This window comes from Amblyomma mixtum, chromosome 10, assembly GCF_055824585.1.
Source record: "Amblyomma mixtum isolate Tamu chromosome 10, ASM5582458v1, whole genome shotgun sequence".
NCBI classification, from domain to species: domain Eukaryota; kingdom Metazoa; phylum Arthropoda; class Arachnida; order Ixodida; family Ixodidae; genus Amblyomma; species Amblyomma mixtum.
In genome coordinates, this window is record NC_143021.1 from 133,052,168 (window position 1) to 133,067,946 (window position 15,779).

Genomic DNA, 15,779 nt, shown 5'->3' on the forward strand with positions numbered 1-15,779 from the left:
GACTGCGTCCGGTCAAGGAAGCAGCGCGTCGGGAAGTCGACGATCACCGGCGGCGGAGCAGCGGCGTGCGACAGCTCATCGCAGCGTCCGGGGAAAGTGGCGGTGGACTCCGACGCCAAGGAGCTGGCAATGCGGATCGACGCATCGAAACCGTGAGTTTCCTTGGTCGCATTCTTCACGTCCCTGTGTTCGAGCCGGTAGGACAGCTGAGGGGTACGGAAGGCGGTATGGAAAGCTATCCAAGCCGGCCCTCGCTCGATGTGAGGTACCAAGTTGAGTTAGCGAAGGCGCGCTTGGCGGACCTTCAGGCTCAACTTGCGAAAGTAAATGGCGGAAAGGCGCTGCTTCGCGAGGAAGAACCTCAGGATGTTAAGTATGTCTTGGGGGTATTAGAAGCGAGACGCCAGCAGGTAGAGCTCGAGATCTCTAAGATCAAGGAGTCTAGGAGAGCCAGTGAGTCATTCAGTGAGAACTGCTCCGAGTCACGAGCAGAGAGGTCGCCAGTGCGGGAAGGCAACGGCATATGCCTGGCGGGCGCAGGTCAAGAGGACAGCCGGGCAGAGGTAAAGGGTGAGCCAGATTTCTGCGAAGCTGGAGTCGCAGTTCAAGAAAGCAGCCTGACGGAACGCAGCGTCGCGGTATCAGAGGCGGTGAACGCGCACGCCGACGACACGGCCGCCCAGGTTAGCTCAATCCCAAATGACACCAGGGACGCGGACGCGTGCTCAGGATTGTTGGAAGTGAGTCTCACAATTCCAAAAACGCAGTCTCAAGCAAGCTGCGGAAAAGAGCATTTAGCTCAGCAGGGAACGGCCAGCGACGACAGATGTCAGATCGCGGACCTAGTGACAGGAGAAAGTCTAGCGTTGCTGGAACCGCACACTGTGTCGGTCATAGGGCATGAAGGGCCCCGTAGCGTCATTGATGGAAAGAGCGTTCCATGCGAGCCAGGGAACGGAGGCGGGCTTGCTGGGCCGACCGGGCAGAGCGCCACACAGTTGTGGAACGCACCCGATGTGTGTCTGGCCAGGTCATTTGAGTACCCGAAAATGAGTGGCGACTTGCCGCAAGGCAAGCTCGGGTCAAGTGACTGCGAGGGAGCTCATGGAGCCTCGGAGTTAGACAATGCCACGAAACCGGCAAATGCCTGTCAAGCAGGGAACGGCAACGTCAGTGGTTGCCCGAGCAGGAACGTAGCAAACGGCTCTAAGCGAGACGAAGTGCCAGGTGACAGGCACATAGCTTTCAAATTGAAAGTCGCTGCGTGGAGAAGTACGTTCCGTGCCGCAGTATGCCAGATCAAGAGTAGCAAAACCGGCGTCAGTGGTACGGTTAGACAGGGCAGGGGCTATGCTCCTTATGCAGCGCGCGGCTCGTACCGGCGCGCCAGAGAGAGCGGGCCCTCAGGTGCGTCGTGGGGTCAAAGATTTGGACTTATCGAGCATCAGGACGTTGTTTTCGATCCTGGAGGGCAGCAATTTTTGAATTCTTGCCCTGCTGTGGCACCAGCCTATTGAGCCGAGTGGCAGTTAGGCGTTAATTGTGTTGAGACGCGTAGTGGCTCGAACGCACACAAGGACGCTCGGTGCGACTAAGGAGGCTCACGTGGCCACTTACGGACGTCGTGCGAGTGCTACTGAACGCTCTAGTTGCGAGTGTCGGTGTGTGTGTCGAGCAGGACGCGGGTGTGCATGCTGGTGAACTGGGTGCAACGCACCAACTTGGACGCTGTGTTACGGCGCACGGCAGGCATGCCACCGTGTGAATTTGTGGAATTTGCTGATGTTGTGTGTGCATTTTGTATTTTGTTTTTGGTTTTGGTTTTGTTGGTGCCAGCGCTGGTGTAGCTGCGGTATGTCACCCACAGGGTGGTTTTGTGACCCGTACCGATCCCTTCTCGTTATAATTCTAAAAGTGGCATTTGAGCCCTTTGTAGAATCTTGGGGAGGGCGTGTAAGGTATCGGTAGCGTTCGCGGGGTCATCAGAACGCGGCTGGGGGTGCTCAAAGCGAAGCGTCTCCTTTCTTGGAACGCGGCCGCTCGCGAACGCGCCGGCAAGTATACGGGTGTCCCCCCACCCGCGGTACCGATTCGCACACGTGCTGGCACGGATGTGTATTTGTGTTTGTTTTTATTTTACTTTGTGGTAGAGAGGGTGGTCTACCTTGTAGAAGCCGGAGGGCTGGCCATGCCCTTGAAGAGCCAATCATGTTAAGAGCACAACATGATTGGAAGCTGCAAATGTGGGTCGGGCCTTGATGTCTTTAAAACCGGGCTCCGGTGCCAGAAAAAGGGTTCTGCGCTAAGGTTAGATGCTACGCATCTTCGGCAACGCCGAGTAGGGGCCTCCCCTAGTGATTAGCCAGATCCACCTTTTTGTTGTTGTTTTGTCTCTTTGTGCCGTTAATTTGTCTCTCCAGTGCCTAAACCTGTATCTATTGTAAATTGCTGTACATAAACTGTACATAAGTTTTCCCTTCCTCCCTGCGTCTCGAATCATCGAGAGACCGTCTCTGACGGGGCACCGCTGGTGCGAAGAGCTTCAGTCTTCTAGTTGAAACCAACCCGTCTCTGGCGGGGCACCTATGGTGCAAAGAATAAGAAGAAGAACCTGTGGAAATTTACTAGTAGCTTCATGCAAACCTGCATGAAAAGTGTGTTCAGGCTCTAAGCTGAGGCAAGCCGCTCACGTTGAGGCACTCCAGTTCGGTGACAGTGCAGTTGTGCTCGCATTTTGTTGACGTGCGGCTGGCGTAGGCAATAACGCACTCAGCCCCACCGTACAGCTGGAAAAGCACCGCCCCAAGACCAACGCCACTTGCGCTAGTGTGTATCTGCGTCACAGCAGTAGGGTCGAAGTGCCGGAGGAGTGCTGCTGAAGTGAGGAAAGATTTCAGCAGTTGGAACGAGGATGCGCACTCGGGGGGCCACACAAAGTGCGAATCCTTATGCAGAAGAGAACTGAGGGGGTGGGCAATCTGCGCAAAGCCAGCAATGAAGCGCCAAAAATATGAAGTGAGTCCGAGGAAGTTCTGAAGGGTTTCCAGGGTGCGTAAAGTCTCGAAACTTCTTACTGCAGCGACCTGCTGCGGATCCGGCCTGACACCACCCTGGTTGACGAAGAAGCCAAGAGCTACAGTTTGCCGGTCCCCAAAATGGCACTTCTTTCAGTTCAAAACGAGGCCCGCTCTGCCAATGCATTCGCGAAAGATATGGAGTCTTTCACTGTGCTCTTAAAATGTATGGCCGAAAATGATGACATCATGCAGGTAATCCGTGAAGATTTCCCATTTTAACCCACGAAGGATAGTGTCCATATATCCCTCGAACGTTACAGGGGCGTTGCATAATTCAAACGGCATCACATTAAATTCTTAGAAATCACCTGGGATTATGAAAGCCGTCTTCTGAAGGTCGGATAGATGCACGGGATTTGCCAATAGCCAGATCGCAATTGAAGGGAGGAGAAATATGACGCCGAATACAGAAAAACGACTACGTCGTCAATGCGAGGTAACGGGTATAGGTCTTTCTTTGTTAGCCCATTTAAGCGACGGTAGTGAACGCAGAATCGACAAGATTTGTGTTTTTTGACGCACTAGGATCACAGGGGCGGCCCACAGACTGGAAGTTTCGCGGATGACTCATTTCTGCTGCATTTCGTCCGCCTGTTCATGAATTATCTTGCGCTCTGCCGGAGAGACTCTGCAAGGTTTCTGGCGAGTAGGGGTGCGTTCCCAGTGTTAATTTTTGCTGTATTCGAGAGGCTGGGAAATGGCTACCTGATCTTTTGGAGGCAAAGTCGAACAGTTGGGCATGATGTGCCAAGGTTTCCTGCAGCGTACGGCGTTCACTAAACGGGAACGATTTGTTCACCGTGTGCTCAAGCTCGGCGCAATATTCAGACTTCCGTGGCGCGGCTCCCCTCACATGAGATATACTTTCAACGGCGTGGGTCACATGGTTCACAAATCTCTCGAGTGCTAAATCAGGAGGAAGACGAACAGGATCTTCTGACACGTTCAAGGTCCACAGACGTGCGCGACCATCGTCTCAGCGACGACGGAGCGTGGCGCAAAATATATTTTTTCGCCCCGTTCGAGACATCTGGCTCGGCGACTATTGAGTTTGTGCCCACGAAGAGTTCGGACCATTTCACAGGCACAAGTGTTGCCTTGATCGTAGGTGGCAGCACATCTTCCTACAGGGAGAGAACGCCTTCATCATACTGCGACATATTATGCCCTAACACAGGGACAATGTTTGGCTTCAAAGAAATTTCAATGGCACTGAAGTCTAGTGTTGCACCACACTCGTGCAAAAAGCCAACAGCCAAGATCACAACATGCGAAGCACGCCTTAATACAACAAATTCTGTTCTGTAGCACTCGTCACCAAGCACAACTGAAGCTGAGCACAGGCCAACCTGAGCTAAAGTTTCACCCCCAACTCCACAAAACGTACCGACTCTGACCCACACAAACATAATTTTTCTGTCAAAGGAAGTTTTAAGTGAAAGGCTCATAACTGAGACAGCGGCACCATTGTCATCCAAACGATCTGTTTCATGATTGGCTACAGACACTGACACTTTGTTCTTCAGCGTGAATACAGGCAGAGATATTCGCGATATTGACTGTGCGGCTACATTATTACCATCCGTCGCTCCAACTAATTTCCCAGTGGTGGAGAAATGAAGCAGCGTTAGTGGGGATGATGAACGGCATTGTCGCTGCGGCGGCGGAGTGATGCTGCGATCGGAGACAGGAAGTCATTGTGTGTACCGCGTTGGGGAGAAGGAGAATAGAAGGTAGCGGGTGGCTGCTCCCACTGGGCGTCATTCCTGAAGCGTCGTATGTTGTACAGGTGGTCGAGAAAAATGGCGATGCAGGCTAAAGCGGGAGATGTGTCCGCTGCCCCCTCAGGCGTAACATATCGGCGGCTGACGGCTCCGGTAACTCGCAGCAGGATCCCTTGGAGGCCGAGGAGAAGCGATGGATGCGCGAAGGTCTCAGGACGAGATAGAAGATGCTGGAAATAAGGGTGCGACGTCGATTGCTGCGTCCGTTCAATATCGTAGTTGTAAGATGGATCGTTGTTATTTTGTGCATTCCATGGCGTAGGCTGCTCCCTGAAGGCATGGACTTCGATGTCTATTGGTAAAGCTGATCAATATCTGTACGTCGCCACTGAGCAGCCAACTCCAGGTTTATGATCATCCTGACTATAGAAGCGATGTCTTCTGTCTCGGGGATGTCGATGCTGGCGACGGTTGTCACATTGGAAAGGCAGCCGAATTTAGCCGCTATCCGCCGTGCTTTGAGCGTCTCAAGTACAAGGCATTTCATTATGACATCTGCAACCGTAGCAAGGGTGTCTCGTGAAAAATGCATTTATACACGTCCTCAGCAATCCTCTTGAGGAGGTGCTCTGCCTTATCTTCTTCTAGCATCTGCCGGTTGATCTTGCGACAAAGTTTCAATACTTCCTCGATGTATCGCGTGCATGTTTCACGGAGTAGTTGGGCTCTTTGGGAAAAATGATGCTCAGCGCGTTCCCTCTTCGCAAGAGTATTGCCAAAGTTTTTCGTGATTTCTTCATCAAACCAGCTCCAGGTCGTGAGAGTTTGCTCGTGTTGTCAATCCAAACCACAGCCGTGCGAGCCAGAAGAAAACAACGTTGTACAGGCGGCCGGTAGAGTTCCAAAGGTTGTATTTGCTTCACCTTTCATAATGTTTCAGCTACTGTTCAACACCCTCTTCGGTCTTGCCGCGTAATTTGCGTGGGTCTCGCTAATGGGGCAAGGTCGTCTCTTCTTCAGCGCGCTGTTACTTGGTTTGTGTAGCTTGCGTGGTAGCCATTGAAAGGCACTATTCAGGGGATAAATGTTTCTTTACCTCAATGGTAAAAAAAATATATCGTCAAATAAATAGAACCTGCTACACGGCGGCTGCGACGGGGTACTGGTGAATCCAGGACGTTTTCACCCAGCACCTCCAGCAAATGTAGCGAATTAAATGGTTTTAATACAGGCGAGAGCTCTACCCAACAAAGCTGGCCGCACAAGGCTCAGAGCCCAGATCAGTCTGCGCGCGCGTCCCTCTTCTTCCTCTTCGACCTCCTCAGTAAGCCGCTACACGGCGAAATTAATACACACGCAACACTTGTTTCTGCTGGTGTTTGCGTATTTCTTGCCTCTCCCCCTGGCCACCAATAATGAAACAAATGAAAAATGTTTGTTTGTCCGATGGTCGTCATTTTCAACCACTCTTTTCCGCTCTTTCCCATTATAAGGTGTCATTCCAACAGTGCCATTGCAGTGGCAACAGTGGTATCTTAAATACATGCTCGGATGCTCTATAGTTCGGTTGAGGAGGCGCGTAAAGCGACTTTGACCAAAGAAAAAAAATGCAATCTACACACCGGGCACAGCACACGTGACCTAACAGCATGGCGGTAAGGTTCGTGCATCCGTACGTCCCGGACGTCCTTTCCGCCTTGAGCGCGAGCCTTCCGTCAACAAGTTGTGTCCTGGACATGCCCGTATTTTTTATTTCTGCGTCCGTTCTTTTTTAGCAGCGGGCCAGTGAGGTTTGTTTCGAGGAAGCACTTCGAATGAAGACGTGAATATCAGTCCGATACTAGATTAGAATGAACATGATTGGCGCAATGCTGGTTGTGGTGTGGCAAAAACGATTCTTTTCTTTGCTCCCTCCGCCTGCTCAGAACACTAAAAATTGTCCGCCACATGCCTACCGAATCTGCATGAACTATTTCCTTTTCCTGGGTTTCTTCTCCATGTTCAGTTTTTTTTTTATATCATTCACTGTAATATTAACTTGTCCTCTGGAACTATAGCAAAAACTGACGCTCTCATTTCAAGCACCGCCTCAGTTTTCTAGGCATTACGATCAGTGGAGAACAAGGCAAATTTTTTGTTTAACTTGAATTGCTGGGAAATAAGGCACTTTCATCGCATGCAACTTCTTGCTAATTCGGCCTTCCATTTCAATAAAAAGCGGTCTCGAACTAGTAAGTCATGAAGAGCTGTAAGCACCTTCAATTCATACGAACTAGACAGCCTATCGCCAGTAATACATTCTTCCCCTTCTCCTCGTGGTTGTATTACCATTCTACTGGATGAAATCCATCCGCTCTTTTCACTTGGGAAAAACACTGTTCCTCCAGCTGAGTTTGAGGATACTTAATGTTTACGGAATATGTATTGAAACTGGCCGTTGAAAATTTGGGCTTTCAGTACTTGCCAAATTTTCTGCCTTCATCTGAGAACACAGCACAGATACTCTTCGTAATGTTAAGTTGGTTGTGGCTCAGCTTATTCCTGGTCGTTTGCGGCTTTCGACAACAGCCCAGGCGAAGCGTTCGTTCAGCACGCGAGCTCCAAACCTCTTGAGTCGTCATCTTCTTTCACCACCGAAACTCAGCGTGACTGCGCTGCTGCCGTAAAAGCGGAGCTGAGAGCACCTAATAGGTTGGGCGTCTCAGGTAGATTAAAAAATTATAATAATTTTCTTCTATTGCATTAGCAGGATTTCAAGAGGTTACGACACGTCAAACAAGAACGAGATTATTCTTTATTTTATGTCCTCGCCTCTACTCCCATTTTTGCTGCGATGAGTGATCCCTGAATGCCAACAGCTCCCTTCTTACAATTTGACTTCGATCATTCTGATTTATTTATGTGTTGAGGACTTGTCTTTTAAATAAACTTACATTTATATAATCATGTGATCGCCGTAATTTTATTAATACTGTTTAGAAGAGAGTAGGATAATGTGGACGGTTTCTTGCCGAGCATAAAATCTCTTTAGAGAAAGACGTGCCGTTTTGCGATTTATTGTTTCCGAACGCTGTAAGTGTCCAATATCTTTTTATTTATTTTATTCTTATTGCGTCACAAAATTTTGTTATTTTAATACAATGGCAAAAAGGCCGAGTTAGTGATACTTAAGGAAAATAGCGCGAAAACCGAGAACGGAAAGAAAGGAAACAGGATAGCACTGGCCCTCTTGCTTCCTTTCTTTCCGAACTCCTTTTTGCGGCATTTTCCTTATGTTTCTTTTTTAATTTTTTTATTACCTATTTCTGTCTTAGCTGCAAAGGCTGCATATATGGTTAAGTTCAAGGACGCCCTAGTGAACCTGTAGCGCTTAGGTGGTGCTTAGGCTGTGGAACGTTCTCTATAGCAACTGTAGTTATTTTCCACCTAACGAAAACTTCACTGCCAATGGTCATTCCACTGGCATCTGCAGTCCGCCCGATTGTGAAAAAAAAAGCTGTGTACAAGTCGTCAGTGATTATTGTCCAATTTGAAAAATGTGGGAGAACCCTGTTCCCTCGGCATTCATTCAAAAAGCCGTTGAAGCGCTGCAGTTTACGTACTTAATGATAACATATAACAGAACCACCCTTTTTCATTTTTAAGCCGCTAGCTCTCAACGCGAAGGTTCCAGCGAAAACTGTAGCAGCGTTTCGTCAGGAATAGTTCGCGGGGTTTCTCCGCCGCTGCACCTGTGTTGTAAAACAAATGGCAGTGGCTTAGCTCAGCTAGGCCAGGATATAAGCAGCGAAAGCAGTTTCGTCTGCTGACATTCCGTTAGCGACACGCGCGCGCTGTCGTTCAGCAGCTTGGCGGCGTCTCGTCGCGAGACGTTCCTCTCGTTCTTCTGGCTCCTCCGCCACCCGCTTGGCCTTTCTCGCTCGTTTTCGCGCTGTCGGCCGTCCTTGTACCATGCGACGACTTCTGGATCGGAAGACTCAATTTCACGCAGCCTGTACTGCTTGCGTGACGAGCATGGCCGCTCTCCTTCTTCCATGATGCGCATTTGAGGAGCAAGCACACCGCTTTCGGCTTATATCTCAGCTGCGCGGCGTGACTCTGCGCATGCACAGTGCAGTACAGCGGCTGCGGTGCCATGGTTGCCATGGTAACGGCGCAGGTGCAGTAGTGGCCTTTGGTACGCATCGCAAACTGCGCTTCTGCTAGCCTATTTCAGCTTTCGCTACAAAAACAAATAGAAGAGAGCGGCGCACAATGATGCTAGCCAGCCTTGAAAGCCATAAACTAGTCCTATAACTTCCAGCAAAAGCTCCCTTACGAAAGCCGCAACCTTTCGCAATAAGCAGCCATTCAGAAGGGAGCTTTCATTTTCGCCATCGAACGTCCTCCACTTCGAAGCTCCCGCCAACTTGATGCTGCGAGTGGGAACGTCTGCCCACCGCATTGCACCGCAAAGATGTGTAACAGTACATGTGTCCAAGCATCCTTAGACAACCTCAGGAAGGGGTGGAGAATAAGAGGTTTGCAACCTCTGTAGAACATATGCGCTAGCCTGCTACCTTCGATACACATGCTGCGGCTTGCCGGAATTCGGGCTACTAAAACCGCACAACTGAGAGGAAGGCCTCCGCAGCCTGCATTAGTTATTTGGACGAAGAATGGGTAGGAATAAATTGTGAGTTTGTCTTCATGCCTAGTGCTCGTCTCCGGCAGCACTACGTAAGTAATCGCCCTTCAGAAACAAAAGTTCGGGATACAATTCACCACTGTAAATATGCATGTCGGTGAAGAAGACATTTTGCGAGCGACTCGGTAAGCTCGACGCAAAGAAATGTCTCTTTATAGCTTTGTTCCCGAGATTCGAATTCAGGATCCATTTTGCCCGCTAGATAACTTAAAACCAAAGGCTTTAGTGGCTTTGTCTTTGAGCACCACTACCCGGCTACTAGCACATCCCGAAAAAAAAAAAAAGCTTCGAATTTTGTTGATCCAGTGGTCAGCAGTTTTTAGTTGTGCAAAACACGCTGTTTATAAATAAAAAATGGTCATCTGCCTTCTCTCGACTTACAGTGTCAGCGAATAGAATATGATATATCCGATGTAGCTGCTGAATATGTAAGCGCAGCTGAAGCGCTATCCTCCGCAGCTCACTCGCCAGTATCTTGTACTAGTAGAAGTTCAGAGGTAAAACTATCTGTGTTACTGTTCTAGCGGCGGGTGCCGCCCAAGTACACGAACTGCTAACAACCAAACAATTCCCCTTTATTGCCACATACACTCATATATATACACATAGCGACACTGGTGCCTCTGGCGGCAGGTGATCCCCAAACCGGAACCGAAACCACATATACAGCATATTCCCTTCCTTATAATAAGAACAGCTACATCGGTTAGTGATTTAGTAGTGGCAGTACGTTAGTGCTTTTTACAGAATTATATTTACAGTAACAACAATGTGCTTGTCTTATGCACTTCATAAAAAAATATAAAACAAAAAGAGGAAAACAAGATACAACTCCATTTATGTCCATATTTCACAACGTCAGCAAACTCAACACTCGTGCAGATTGTGACAGGTTCATGTTCACTGCAAAACGTGTCTTTCTGTACTTAGTGTCCATAGCGGTTTGAAGGTCGTCTATTCCTTGATGGCTGTACCCTACGCTGAGGTCCCGATGCTTCTGATAAACCACTGGAGGCAGGCGAAGTCTCTTCCGGCTCACAGCCGGTCACTGGTGGCATAGGCGGCTCCTTCGCAGCAGCCACAGATGAAGTTCCGGTTGGCGCTTCTGAAACGCGTCTCTGCAAGGTAGGCGGTGATCTGCTTTCCCTAGCTGTGTCATTTGTATCACTCCTTTCCCCCCCACCCACAGAGAGATGCAGAAGCTCGTGGCATCCTTGACAACTTTGAAGCGTTCCATGTTTTTCCATCATCAAGTTGGAAAGACGATCGCCCCTGCTTTCTTATCACTTTTCTTGGGCGGCTAAAGGCCAGGTCACCTTTAAAAGCAGTTGTCGGTCTGCGTACTCGTACAAGGTCACCAACATCCACTTTGGTTTCCCTTGCGTCCCTGAGAGCGTCTGTGTATAGTTTACTGGATTGCTGCTTTTGCTTCACCCGTTCGCGTAGGCGGTGGAGCTCTGAACTAGGGTCGGTTGCAAATATTGCTGACGGATACCCAACGACATCGAGCCGAGTCCTTGGCAGACGTCCATGCAGGAGAAGTGCTGGGGCAACTGCAGTTGTGGCATGCGGCGTACACCGGTAAATGCCCAAGTGTTCTGTTACCGTTTGGCGTAAGGGACGGTGCTCGAGTGTAGCCACTTGAACAAAGCTTTTAAAAACTGTTGAACCGTTCTACCTGTCCGTTTGCTTGCGGGTAGTATACGGATGAATGCCGCAAGCGGATGCCGCGATCCTGCAGAAAAGCTTGGAACTCTCTAGAAGAAAACTGTGGCCCGTTATGGCAAACAATTTCCTCTGGGTAATCTTCTCGTGCGAACACTGACAGCAAGAAGCCTGTTACTGTGCGTGTTGTGGCTTGGTTGCAAAAGTATACTTTGGGCCACTTAGAAAAGTAGTCGACCAGCGTGATCGCATATAGACAATCGTGTGGTGCTCTCTCAAATGGGCCAACAATGTCCATGCCGAGCTTTAGCCACGGTTCCTTTGGTAAGGGGACCGGGTTCAATGGTGCAGCCATAACCTTCGTGCTCTTGTCCGCTGCCTGGCATATACTAGACGTTTGAATAGCTAGCTCGACTTGCCTGTCCATGGCTGGCCAGCAAAATTTTTCTCGCAGACGTGCTTTCGTTCGTACAATTCCAGGGTGAGCCTCATGAGCAGCGGTAATTATCCGCGCTGTAAGTGATGCGGGAACCACAAGGCGTTCGCCACGCAAAATCAAATTGTCCACCACTGACAGTTTATCGCGAAGCTTGAAGAAAGTTTGAAGCTCACCCGGCAGAGATTTTTGCGCAGGCCAGGACGATTCAATGTAGGCCTTGATTCGTTGCAGTGTGCTGTCTTCCGACTGGGCCTGTTCAAACTCTTCCCTGGTAATGCAAGAAGATATAAGGGCAACTGATACAGTTTCATCTGGTAAAGTCTCTTCTTCCTAAGAAGGTGACGCAGGGAGACGAGAGAGCGCATCTGCTACTCGATTTTGCGAACCCTTCCGGTAGTTTACTGTATAGTTGTACTGTATTAGGCGCTCCGCCCACCGTGCTATTCGCAAAGGACGCCTTCCTGCCCCTTGAGTAGACAGCAATGCGACCAAGGCTTGGTGGTCAGTAAGCAACGTGATATGGCGTCCCCACAAGTAAACATGCCACTTCTCGCACGCCCAAACACACGCAAGCGCTTCGCGTTCTCCTACTGAATATCTCCTCTCTGCAGAGGAAAGCGCTCGAGAAGCAAAGGCGACAGTGTGCAGTTTCTCTCCCTCCACCTGTTGGAGAACCGCTCCAAGCCCACAGTCTGAAGCGTCAGTGGAAACAACAACTGGAAGAGATGCATCGAACATCCGCAGGACGATGTTGGACGCAAGTGCCTCTTTGATCTTTCGAAAACTGGAGTCTACCTTGCCAGACCAAACAAATGGTTGCCCCTTTCGAAGCAGAACGCGCATCGGTTCAACCATATCGGCAAAGTTGGGAACGAGCCTAGAGTAGTATTCGACCAGTCCCAGGAACGATCGAAGGCTGGCTGCATTGGTGGGTGCCGGTGTATCCTTGATGGAAGCAACCTTTTGCTCCAGCGGAACAATACCACTTGCTGTGATCCTGTGACCCAAAAATGAAAGTTCCTGCGTATCGAAAATACATTTGCTGTTCAGTTTGAGTCCTGCCTCTTTAATGCGTTTAAGTACTTCTGCAAGGTTATCTGTGTGCTCCTGCCGGCCCCGCCCAAAGACTATAATGTCATCTATATAGAAGAGCACGCCCTTACATCCTTGCAGGACTTTGGACATCATACTCTGAAATGCAGAAGGCGCGGAAGCCAGTCCGAAGCACACTCGTTTAAAACGAAAGAGGCCTTCGTGAGTTATAAATGCGGTCAAATCGCGGCCCGCAGGGTGAAGCATGACCTGGTGGTAAGCTGATGCGAGGTCTAGCTTAGAAAAATTTGTAGCCCCCACTAAACTATGCAATAGCTCTTCTGTATGAGGAAGGGGAAAGCTGTCTATTACGATAGCTTTGTTTGCTTGTCGAAGGTCTACACAGAGGCGAATACCTCCCTCTTTCTTAACGACCACAATGGGTGACACCCATTCAGATGCCTCCACCCTCTCTATCACGTCCAGATTTTCCAACCGATAGAGCTCTTCCGAGACCAATGGTCGTAGCGAGAGCGGAAGGCGGCGAAGTTTGGATTGCACTGGCTGCACCGTGGATCGCGTTTTGACGTGATGCACAAAACCTTTCGCGAGGCCAAGGCCTGGATCGAAAAGAGATCCAAACTCGCCAACTAATTCTTTTGGGAGGTTAATATCCTGCACGGCTTTCGTCGGGTCAGGGCGCTGTTCCCTTCGAGAATTAGAAGTTAGCGTCATTTCAAGGCATTGAAGAGATGACCCATCAATCTGTAGACCGAGGGCTTTGATGGCATCGATACCCAAGAGTGAGGTGCCCTGTTCAACGACGTAGAAAAGAAGGCTTGTTGTGCTAGCTTTGTACGTAACGTCAGCGAAGAAACAGCCACGAACCGGAATTGGCTGTTTTGAATAGTCCAGTAACCGAACAGTCGGGGCCAAAAGTACTTGGCCTTCAAAATACTGCTAAAAAGGATCGTGTGCAACAATGGAAACTGACGACCCAGAATCTACAAGGAAAGTTATGTCCGCACGGCCAATCGAAACTGTGACGTGAACAGCGGAGCGAGCGGCCGACGTCACAGCCAGAATGCTCAAAACTTCCTCGCTCGGAGAATCTTGGCTGTCTAACTCACGCACCGGAGCGGAGCCTCGTTTCTGGCAAACATAGCGGAAGTGACCCATGACACCGCAATGGTGGCAGCGCTTGCTTTTGGCTGGACAGCGAACTGATGCTGCATTGTGCTGGGATGAACCGCAGCGGTAACATTGAGACTGGCGGTTGTGCGCCCGCTTCGAGCTCTCATCGGATTCTGGTGTACGCGTAGTCGTATTTCCACGAGTATTTATGCGTCCAACATCTACAGAAGGAAATTCTTGCAGATCATTGTACGCCTGCTCAAACTGCCTGGCCAGTAGTACTGCTCTAGCGAACGAGAGAGACGATCCTTCAAGCAGAAGACGCTCGCGCAAGCTCCGAGACGAAATACCCGCAACGAACTGGTCACGCAGCGAATCTTCTTCGACAGGAAAAGAGCATGTAGCAGAAAGCTCCCGCAATGCTGTGATGTACTCATTCACTGATTCACCAGCTTGCTGAACTCGCCTACTGAAACGATGCCGTTCGGCAACAACATTGCTTGTTGCCGAAAAATGAGCGTGCAGAGCGGCGACTGCGATATCGTACGACGATACTTCAGGCCTTGTATCGCCTGTGCCCTTGCTATCTTCCGAAGCTTTATCAGTAGCAGTTTGCTCACCGAGCTTGGCGTTGTCCAACGATGGAAGTGGTAATGTGTAAAATATGCGCTGACCTTTTACGCCGAGGCTGTGAAGAAGTAGTGCTTTGCGACGATCCGGCGTGCAGTCAGAGGCCCCCGAAGCAAGCAGGTAGTTCTCGAAGATGCGGAACCATTGCGGCCACGCAACAGCAGGCCGACCAGGCACAGGCAGGAACGGGGGCGGCGGCGCGATTCCAGAATTGCTCATGGCGCCGGAAAGCAAGCGGCGAAAGTCACGCCCCCCGAAATGATCCCGTCCTCGTCGCCAATGTTGTAGCGGCGGGTGCCGCCCAAGTACACGAACTGCTAGCAACCAAACAATTCCCCTTTATTGCCACATACAGTCATATATATACACATAGCGACACTGGTGCCTCTGGCGGCAGGTGATCCCCAAACCGGAACCGAAACCACATATACAAACCACATACGGTTTGCAACCTCTGTAGAACATATGCGCTAGCCTGCTACCTTCGATACACATGCTGCGGCTTGCCGGAATTCGGGCTACTAAAACCGCACAACTGAGAGGAAGGCCTCAGCAGCCTGCATTAGTTATTTGGACGAAGAATGGGTGGGAATAAATTGTAAGTTTGTCTTCATGCCTAGTGCTCGTCTCCGGCAGACCTACGTAAGTAATCGCCCTTCAGAAACAAAAGTTCGGGATACAGTTCACCACTGTAAATATGCATGTCAGTGAAGAAGACATTTTTCGAGCGACTCGGTAAGCTCGACGCAAAGAAATGTCTCTTTATAGCTTTGTTCTCGAGATTCGAATTCAGAATCCATTTTGCCCGCTAGATAACTTAAAGCTAAAGGCTTTAGTGGCTTTGTCTTTGAGCACCACTACCCGGCTACTAGCACATCCCGAAAAAAAAAAAAGCTTCGAATTTTGTTGATCCAGTGGTCAGCAGTTTTTAGTTGTGCAAAACACGCTGTTTATAAATAAAAAATGGTCATCTGCCTTCTCTCGACTTACAGTGTCAGCGAATAGAATATGATATATCCGATGTAGCTGCTGAATATGTAAGCGCAGCTGAAGCGCTATCCTCCGCAGCTCACTCGCCAGTATCTTGTACTAGTAGAAGTTCACAGAGGTAAAACTATCTGTGTTACGTTCTGTGATCATCTGTTTCCCACATGGCCGGTGCGTTTTCAAAGGAGTATACACAATTAACCCCTGGGCGCGCGTCTTCGGCTTAATGACGCGTAATACATTACTATACATGTATTACCACGTGGTATCCTCGTACAGTTCGTAAATAATTCATATTCGAATTTCTTTCCAGTGGTACTTCGGTTTCAACTGCACAAGGTCATTGTGTCAAAATATGGTTATATGTCATGTGAGGCCTGAAAAACTGCAATATGATAGTAGCT

General features: G+C 49.6%; 1 protein-coding gene and 1 pseudogene across 5 annotated transcripts in view; both read right to left on the reverse strand.

Moving 5' to 3' along the window:
* Positions 1 to 15,779, reverse strand: part of LOC149326990 (uncharacterized) — a 147,761-nt gene that overhangs the window by 105,212 nt on the left and 26,770 nt on the right. The window lies entirely within an intron of this gene.
* LOC149326993 (uncharacterized) lies at positions 12,900 to 14,607 on the reverse strand (annotated as a pseudogene).